This window comes from Clytia hemisphaerica, unplaced genomic scaffold, assembly GCF_902728285.1.
Source record: "Clytia hemisphaerica strain Z4C2 unplaced genomic scaffold, Clytia hemisphaerica genome assembly, whole genome shotgun sequence".
NCBI lineage: Eukaryota > Metazoa > Cnidaria > Hydrozoa > Leptothecata > Clytiidae > Clytia > Clytia hemisphaerica.
The window spans coordinates 549,670-559,683 of NW_027104107.1; positions in this window are offsets into that span (position 1 = coordinate 549,670).

A 10,014-nucleotide genomic window follows, 5' to 3' on the forward strand; every position below is an offset into this window, starting at 1 on the left:
AATGGTAGAACAGGGTTAAATACATCAGCGTTCAAACCATGAGTTGATGGTTCGAATCACCACTCCGTAAAATATCGATATCTATCTATCTATCTAAAACCATAGCTTGAATAGTGTTTCTGATTCGGCTTCATTTTAACAATATAATAATTATTGTTCCCCGTTTTTGCTTTTGTCTTACTGTGTACACCCAAAGTCATTTATCAACCAACACTTAAGTTAAGTTTTTACTGTTTTTTAACATGTTGTCTTAAAGGCTTGACTTCAATAATTGACTATTTTGAGCTTTCTTCTAAATCAAAACATACTTACAATCGTGTAAAACCAAAAAAAAATATACAGTCCAAGAAGGTTAGCAAATTTCGAATCAGAATCAAACTTAATAAGAAACAATTCGATTGCAACAAGGTGTGTTGTGATTAAAACACGTTGTGAGAAAAATGTAGAGATTAAATGATATCTGAAATATTGCAGCTTTTGCTCGTGAGTGATAAGGAAAATTCAAAACTGAGAAAATTCTTAAAAAGACAATGAATAATTTGAAAACAGCTAATCAATATTTAAATGTATTTTTATCATCTTATTATCTAGCTTAAAAAAAAACCTAATCTAAGATGCAATGTATGTAATGCAGGTTAATATTGAAAGGCTAAATGAACTTTACAAATTCATCCATTTTAACAAAATAAAGGTTTTTATTCAAATACCAAAGTCATCAATAGAACTAACATAACCTCGCGACCTCAATTTGCGAGATGTTTATTTCTGTTCAACTTTGGTTTATTCCCTGTACCGATTCGAATTACTTGTGGCTTTTATCAGAACATGTCATTAGATCAGGATAAATTTTAAAAAACAGTTATCAAATGGAGGCTGATTTAATACTTGACAGAAATGCAATCATGCATAAACTCAATGTGACTGATAAGAACGAAAAAAGTGAAGAATATTTTTGTTAATTATGTAACAGTGGAAATTATATATAGTGAAAGATTATAATCTGAGAGTTGAAATCCACAGAGAATGCAACTAGAAAGCTTCATTTATTAAAGTTTAGGTCAATCGTTGGTGCACAACGGCTAACAACAATGGAATAGGGATTACATATTGATCACAAAGGATCTCCTCAGGATCCACAGTGAAATCAAAATGAATACACAATTTATCATAATGCTAAAGCACATTATTTCAAAGTAGTAAAGATTTAAAAAACAATCTTAAAAACGATTTTTATTTAAAAAAAGTTCAAAGGATTGACTTCTCAACTTGTATGTCTATGACAAACTAACACTCTGTTTCTTTAATGGTGAGGATGGCAGCATGTTTATATTTCATTACACAATCTCTCACATTTCAAGAAAAATTCTGCGGCTGAAACAAAGAAAATTCCTTGTTTGTTGTTATATAAAACCCAAACTTCAAGCAGAAGTTCTATCTTCTTACATGTATCAATTTACTTTAAAAACGGTTGTAGTAAAACCACAAGAGTCACAAGGTTATGGAATTAAAAAATCTAAACATAGACCTAAAAGCTCATTTTTCAATAAAATATTTTGTCTATTTGTGTATCCTGAGCACATCTGTGAAGAACAAAGATGAGTTATATAACTATAAGTAGTCACCCGCTCTTTTATTTTTTACAGTCCTCTTTTGTATTTATATTTTAGTTGCTCGGAAAGACTCAGCAAAGACGGTCATAAAGACCTATACTATCTCAAATTATTAGTCTGAACATTTTGGTCCACCGTATCTCCGATGATAGAGGCTTTAAACAAAACAAAAGAGATGATGAAACTACAAGCATTTTTAAGATTTCATTTTTGTTACATTATTTAATTTCAATATCTAGAAAGATTATACCATAAGGTCACATTGGGAATTATCCATGACAATCTGCTGTACAAACCATGAAATCTTTTTCTTTCCTGGATAATTCCCTAAGATAATCTGTATGATATTATCATAAGCAACAAAGAGTTGAATCCAAAATACACCATTCTTATCAAGTTCTTAATAATTTCATTCAGTTAAATATTAAATGCATTTTTTATAAATACAATAGTACCATACCTTTTTACCCTAATTTTCAAAAGAGAGTATGTAAAGGTTTAATAGAATTTATTTGTAGGGGAAGCATCTTGGGTGGTGAATATGGATAAAGGTTTAATAATGGTTTCGGCCGCCTGTTCAGTTTGTTAACAGACCAGGATGTAAAATTTGCTTGTCAAAATCTAAACGTATTGAACCATTTCCTCATTCCATTTGACTTTAACTTGTTTCCTAGGTCTGGTTTGTTAAAAAGAACAGACTAGCAACAGAAATAATAACAGGTTGAACATAGTGGCTCTGAGGGATCAAAGAAAGTGACCTGTGACTTTACCTGTCATTTTCTCAACAAAGTGACACTTTTTGATAAAAAATATTGAAAGGGCACTTTTAAGTGTGATACCTGTAAGCTTTATTACACCAGGCAAAATTCCAAGCACTTTGGTTACTGGATGATTTTCAATCATCATAGAGCTGCATAGAGAAAATACATTTTGATTTTGCTCACTATCATCATCTTTTTGACATTTTTTGACACAAAATAAATATTCTCCAAATATTGACTTTTAAAACTCAATTCAAAATTGAGTATTTTGGCCGTATAACGACCACAAAAATGTGCTTGGAATTTTCACTGTACACCAACACAAATTTTTTAATTGTACCAAAAGGGGCTCCTTTGATATAAATGGATACAAATTATTAGGAGGCAAACGCTGGGAAGGGCAGTTTTGGAGATACGATTCTCATCAATCATTCTATTGTCCTTATGTTGACAAAATAACTTATTTTTGCAAAACAATGATCTGACGATCAAATATAAAGCTTCTTTGATCTATACCAGCAAAGGTTTTGTCACTATTAATTTGATGCTGATAATACAAAAAGATACACCCTAATTAAGCTTCAATAGCTTTCAAATGGCTGTTTTACACTTTTTGTACGTGGTTTTATAACTATTGTAGGCAAAACAGGGATGAGCTTCACTATTCACTTTCAATAAAATTGAGTTTTAATACATTGTCTGTGTCCTTTGTTTTAGACCCCCAACAGACCTCTTGTTACAGGATTATTGATAATGCAAAGAATTAAAATGAAACAAAAATAGTTTCTTATCATAAACAAAGTTATAAAGAATCATAAACTTATCATAAACAAAGCTATAATAGAATAATCACTTGGGGAATTTGAATTAGTTTTCATCAATGATGAATGAATACCTTAAGTAGTGGAAAGATTTCTCGTAAATACCTTTATATACTTCAAATGGAATTAGAGAATGAAAAGCCATTCAGGGACTTAAAATTTTTCAATCAGGACAGGATCTTAGCAAATAACAAACCACTATTTATGAGAGATTTTTCAGGAAATTTTAAGGTAATTTCAAAGGGTAAGGTAATTGAAAACAGGAACTTATCGAACAGTAAAATGTCTTTTGGAGAGCATCAACTCAGTGTATAAATAAAAAAGAACGGTAAAAAATCTTACTATTTTTACAAGTTTTGAGGTTGATGCGCCTTAACAAATAATAAATACTTTAAGTTCAAAACAATCATTGGCATACCACAACTTATGAGAGGGCAACTCATCTATATCTTGTGTGGAAGAAATCAGTTTTTAAATTACAGTGGTCAAAGCACTTTTTCTCTGTGAGACGGAAAATTTCTTGATAAGATATTTTGGTATACAGTGACACTCGCAGGCCCCACCATGGTTGAGGCCAAGGGCCAGAAAATTTTCCGATTTTTTACCCCCTAGAGATTGGCTAGAAAGGCACTAAAATTTGTTAATTAAAACAATTCAGAATGTTCTTAAAATGCCTATCGTACAGTTTTAATACAAGATTTCTTTTTGATGGAATTATTCTAGAGAATAAAATCACTATTTCTTGCTAAATAACCATTTCTAACTGAGACGGAAAACTTTGACAAAAATTTCTGTGAGACGGAATCAGTTTTATTTATGTCAAAATGATCAGTTGAACTACACTACTACTATTTCAAACAGAAAAGACTTGGGAATCTTTGCCTTTTTTGTTCAGCCAGTGTTTAGTGATTTTCATGTAACACGCCTGTTTTACTGGAAAATTGTCCCATCCCATTTCTATTTTCAAGGTTTAAATAATTTGTAAAAACTTTACTCTAATTGCAGATAATTGACCTATTTGAACTTTTTTCTTACCATTAGATCTTGCTGATAATTTCCTGAATGTTAAACACTCATTTTACTATAAATTGAAAGATATTTGAAAAAATTATGATTTCAAACGAGACAAGTGATTTCGAACGGGACATTTTTTTCTAGCACCCCTAAAATCAAATATAATGTGCTTTGAATCTTAACTTTTATCAATTAAAATATGGTCTACCTTATTAATAGCCGTAGTAAGCCGTAGTAATATGTCTGTATTCTGTTTTCTGTGTGTCACTTTCGTTTTCGCAAGCAATGGTTTTGTTCTCGGTCAGTTTGTTTTGATTGATAGATCGGATAGAGCCTGGTTTAGACTTTATTAGACCATCTGCATTTAGTAATTTTAATTTCTGCCCGTCCCTTTGTTTTTCTCTTTTCTTTTGTTTGAAATGTTTTCGAATGTATTTAACGATCGTATTTATTAATGACATTCGAATTCTTTTCAAAACAAAACAAGTTTCTTTTATAGAAAAGAACGAAGATCTTCGAAAACAACTCAAACAATTCTGGTGTAATTGGCATAAATTTTACTCCCAAAGAAGGTTGAAATATCAGTTGGCGTAAAGAAATAGTTTCAACTGGCGCATTAATCAGTTGGGTGTTTAAGATAAAAACGGCAATTATTGCTCTTCTCGGCAATTATTGAAAAATTCAATCCTGGTTCAAAAGAAGTTTCGCTTGGCGTGAGATTTTTTATTTGGAAAAATCTTCAGTGTAAGTTTTCATGGAATCCATACTGGGGTCTGGAGGACCCTGCCGACACACCGGACTGTCCGGTGTATTTGTTCGGTCGCAAAAAGTATCCTTTCGCTACACCGGACACAATAAGTCCGGTGTCAGTCCGGTGTTACATACAGGGAATTTTGGACGCCGGACATTTATGAACAAAAAATTAAGAAACACCAGACACACCGGACTGGTCATGTCCGGTGGGAAAAAATATCCTTCTCCGACACCGGACATACGACTTCCTTAAGTCCGGTGTAGAAATTGTCCGGCTGGTAAAAAAATTCTCATTTTACACCGGACTTTCGCGTGTCCGGTCTTCGTTAAGTCCAGTGCGTCGGCAGGGTCCTGGCCTGGGTCTGGGGGTGGTCTGGGGCGGCGTAAAATAGTCCCCCACTGCAATGCCCTAAAAAGAGTTCCCATTTTTTCTTGCCACTTAGGGTTTCAAATTTAGTATTCTAAATTTCGCTTGCCTTTTCATGTTCCCGCTTAGAAAATTAGAATATATACCTATACTTTCGCTTCGTTCATTTTTTATACCTTTCTCGCCAGCTTCCTCCACCACAGCACTTGAATTTTTATTTCAAAATCAAAACAAACCTTTTTAAATGTCATATTATGTACAGGAGAATATAGGTTACACCGCCTTGGGGTGACCTTTTAATTTTGACCCGTAAAGACCTGTACATAATTTTATTAGAAAAAGCATGATGAAGAAAGATGGCGTCCCGAAGCGATGATGCCTTATGATATGATATGTAGGTATGACAGTATGATTTCTTTTCTGATAAGTTTCCGAAATATGTCTATGTACACAAGTCAACCCTTTTGAGTTTTGGTTCTATGTACATTCAGAGGTATCAAAATGGTGGAGATAAAGTTAAACCTTGGTCATTATCAAATGGCAAAATCTGTCAAGTTTTTAGGGGCGACGTCCATATTCAAAGTCGCCACGCGTAACGGGAAAAGACCGTTAGTGGGTAGGTATATCGGAATGTTGAGAGTTAGCTGTGGCATTGATGACCAAAATGAAACTCCACTAAATATTCCAAGGAAAAAATCAAAAATCGCTTATCGTAGTGCTCACTTCTTCGCTTTTTCCTTTAGCATGCTATCCAAAATCCTTTCCCTGAGCAATTTAGGGATGGTTTCAGAGTATAAAATTCTTGCTTTGGGAGTTTTAAAAACAAAGGCCGTTTAAAAATTGTGATGGAATTTGGCCGTTGTAAACCTCTGAAAATGGCGACCTTTGTAGCGGGCCGTTTGTTTATGATTTTATAGCGGGAATGAAAGCTTCGGTAAAATTTTGGTCAAATCATGAAGACCGTTAAGGTGGTGGGTAGGTATGTTTGAAAACTAACGGTCTTTTCCCGTTACGTGTGGCAAGATTGAATATGGACGTCGCCCCTTAGGCTGAAACATTTTTTAAATTTCTGTTTTTTATGTTTTTAGAGCCTTTATTGACATAGGTATCCAGACTCCAAATTTGAAAAATATTATATCAGTTTTAGCGCACGCCGGTTTAGCTGTTGCTGAACGCATTTAAAGTCCTTTGCCTTTGGATGTTGGGAAGGTGGCTTAAACACGATGAAATCAAAATTAAAGAGAAGAATAGACCTTTTTTCAAAGAGGCCCCCCTGTTGAATAATTATGTAGTCCAGCAGAAAAACAATGATAAAATCATGCATAATTATTACAATATGCATGATTGATACAGTATGGCTCTATCATTTTGTTTTTATAGCTGGACTACATAATTATTCAACAGGACGTCCTCTTTGAAAAAAGGTCTATTCTCTTCAAAGTTTGACTCTATCCCTCCCGGCAGTGTAGACCTAACTCTTCATACAAAAATTACGGGAAACGCATATTTGGACTTTGTACCCTATGCTGCACTCAAGCACTTGAGTCAAAATCCCGCAAAAGCGGAACAAAAATCAGTTTTTTGAAGTTTGCAAAAAAACGCCACATAGAAGATCTTTCAAATTCAGTATGTGAATAGAACAGTAAAGAATACAACTTTTCTATTTTTCCTTTTTTTTGCAAAAGTTCTAGGAATGAAAATAAAGGGATAATGATAATTGAATACTATCCATTGATGATCCGCGGCACTATCGTAAAGCTAGAATCGCTCCGCGTACTCTTCGCTTGAGAAAACGATTGACAGATTGAAGTTTTTCATCCCCGCGGTGCGTGCCCCGCGGGAGCTTGGGCGCTCTGCGAGAGTTCTCGGCTCAATCCTCGGGCCGCGCTAAAAATGGTAGACTGAGCTGTGACAGATCATTTTGATGGAAGTTGTTGGAATGTTTACAAGGCTCTTGACAGAATATTGTTTGTTTTATTGTTAATGATGACAGTGCCGTTATAAATTTTGTTAGATCTGACAAATTGATGTTTGTAAGTGCACTTTATAGTTTTGATTCCCATTGAAGAATCATATTCTGGTTTTCATGTTATTAGATGCTGTTTTAGAGCTTTAGAGCTACACTGCCCGGGTGACGTATCTTTTAACCATATTTCGAAAAAGATTTTTGTGGCAAAAATGATCAGAAAGCAGAAAAAGGGCGTCATTCCCAAATTACACCATACCGGCGACCAGCGACGTCCAAAACGGCTCTGCAATTAGATTATTTTTCTCGCTTCGCTCGCGTTATATTTGCCGTAGTTCTTGATGTTTAGGAAAACTTTGATGTCAAGATAAGCGGAGTGAAATAATAGACATGACACAAGATTCGTCGAAAAAAGACAGCCGGGGGGGGTACTTAGGCAAGAGAAGGGTATGGGTATGTGCCGGCCTTAAGGGTGCCTTTTTTGAAACATGGCAGTTTGAAAAATCGGAAAATCAACTTCAGTCCCACTAAGAATCAGAAAAATAGGAAAATTTCAACTTTTTGCCCCAAGAAAGATAGAAATTCAAAATTCAAAATTCAATCAAAATTCACACAATTTCCAATGTTTCTTCTCCTCTTTATTCTGCTAAGGGTCCGAGGGGCAGGGCCGAAAGTCAGCCCGCAACCATAGTCCCCCCGGTAGGCAGCTAGGACACGCAGACAAAAAAGCGTGATAGCGCAATTTTATGTGGCTTTTTATAAAATAACTTCGTCATAACTTCAATAATTTTTCAAATTCAACAATGACTTAGATTTACAGCAAAACAATTATCGACATACATGTTTAAAGGTCCCTTTTTACGAAGAAAGAATTCTAGTTTTTACCGCCTTTTGAATGTATTTTTAATGTTGCTGTTGTTCTAACAAACTTGTCTTGTGATTCTTGTGCTTTATTTTATAATTGTTCTTTTCTTTAACAGAGATTCTGTTTAAAAGATTTCTTTTGTTTTGAAAAGAATTCGAATGTCTCAAATCAAATAAGGTCGTTAAAATTACATTCGAAAACATAAAACAAAAAAAAAGAAATAAAAAAAAGAAAAAGTCTATCAATCAAAACAAAGTCTTTATAAAACGGCGCGAATCTGATTTAACACATTTGTGGAGCAAGAAGCAAAAGTCATCTTTTGAAAGAACAAAACATTGCTTGCGAAAACGATAGTGACACACAAAAAACAAACAAAATGACACACAGACTACGGCTATTAATATATAGATAATAATGCTTCTTTTTTGAAAATTGGTTTTTGACCATTTTGAGTTTTTTTTTTTTTGCTGCTAGCGCTGTCTGCTGCTGGTGCTGGCAGTCTAAGCTTAAACTCTTATATCAGGTGTTTATCGTTCTACATCTGCAATTTGAGCTTTACTAATCTCATTTGACGTCAATCGATACTTCGATTATCAGCCGGATTGAGAGAGAATGACATGTGAGTGAAGGTAGATCCTAGGTATATGTACCGCAAAACCCACACTAAATTTCTGACCTAAATAATTATTTTTTGGGCTGTCTTTATCAAGAAAATTGTTTGATGGTGCGAGGAGTCCCATGAAAGGAGTTCTTCCTGATATTTTTCAATGTTATATGTTAGATTGTTTTTATATCATTGCTTTTTAAAATTTTCACTTTTTTTGAATACGTACCTCAAAACCCACATTTATATTATTGATGATATCTTTAAGTCCACTGGGTCAATCAAGGTAAAAATTTGCACCTGTACATCTAGGTAAGTTTGTTGTAGAACTGTTCATATGATCATAAGTTAGTCCCAATAGAATTACCTATTACACCACATAACCCACAATAGATGTACCTCAAAACCCACAAGGGAGTTTTGCAAATTATTTCTCCCCTCGTTATATTTCTACCTGAAACTTTTTGACAATTGATTTTGTATTTCATATAGGTATTTTGTATGTAAAAATTAAGGCTTACATGTCTTCCTAATTGTGTTGAAAAGATTTGGAAACTGCATTGACTATTGTTAGCACTCATGAAAGTTACAAAACATCCGTACATAGTTATTTATTGCAAATGATAGAAACTTTTTTGCATCGTCTGGATAGTGAATCAAACTGATTTAGGCATTAATTGAAGCAAATGAAACTATTATTTACTATGAAAAGAAGACTTTGCAAAGCATTTGAGGTTGTTGAAATTACAGTGCAATTACAGTTAAATCTCCACCATGAATATCGAAAAGCTTAAGAACCCCTTTTTAATCCCATGCAAAACATAAATCGTGAGGCTTTTATGACTAGCTTGGGAGAGATATGGCCTAAATGTGCAGATAAAGATACATTAGTTTCATGTGCCAAGCGGGTTGGAATAACATCAAGTGGATTGAGCGTAAACTTCATGCAGCAAGATAAGTTTGACAGAGCAGTAGCATGTATACGAGAAGAAATGCCTCCATCAACATCTACATCGACTCCAGACTCATCACTCATCATGTCTCCTTCTGACAAGAGAAAAGGTTCTCATGATTATTGGAAGGCTAAATTTGACCAGGCTCAGTCCCTGATAAGGGAGATGGCAGAAAAAAGCATCCAGCTGGAGGAAATTCCTGGCCTTCTGACAATAAAAAAGGTTAAGCCAAATGAAGAAAAGAAAGCAACCACAACTACAAGGGTGACTCAGGTACACGACACAATGAGGGCTAAAGAT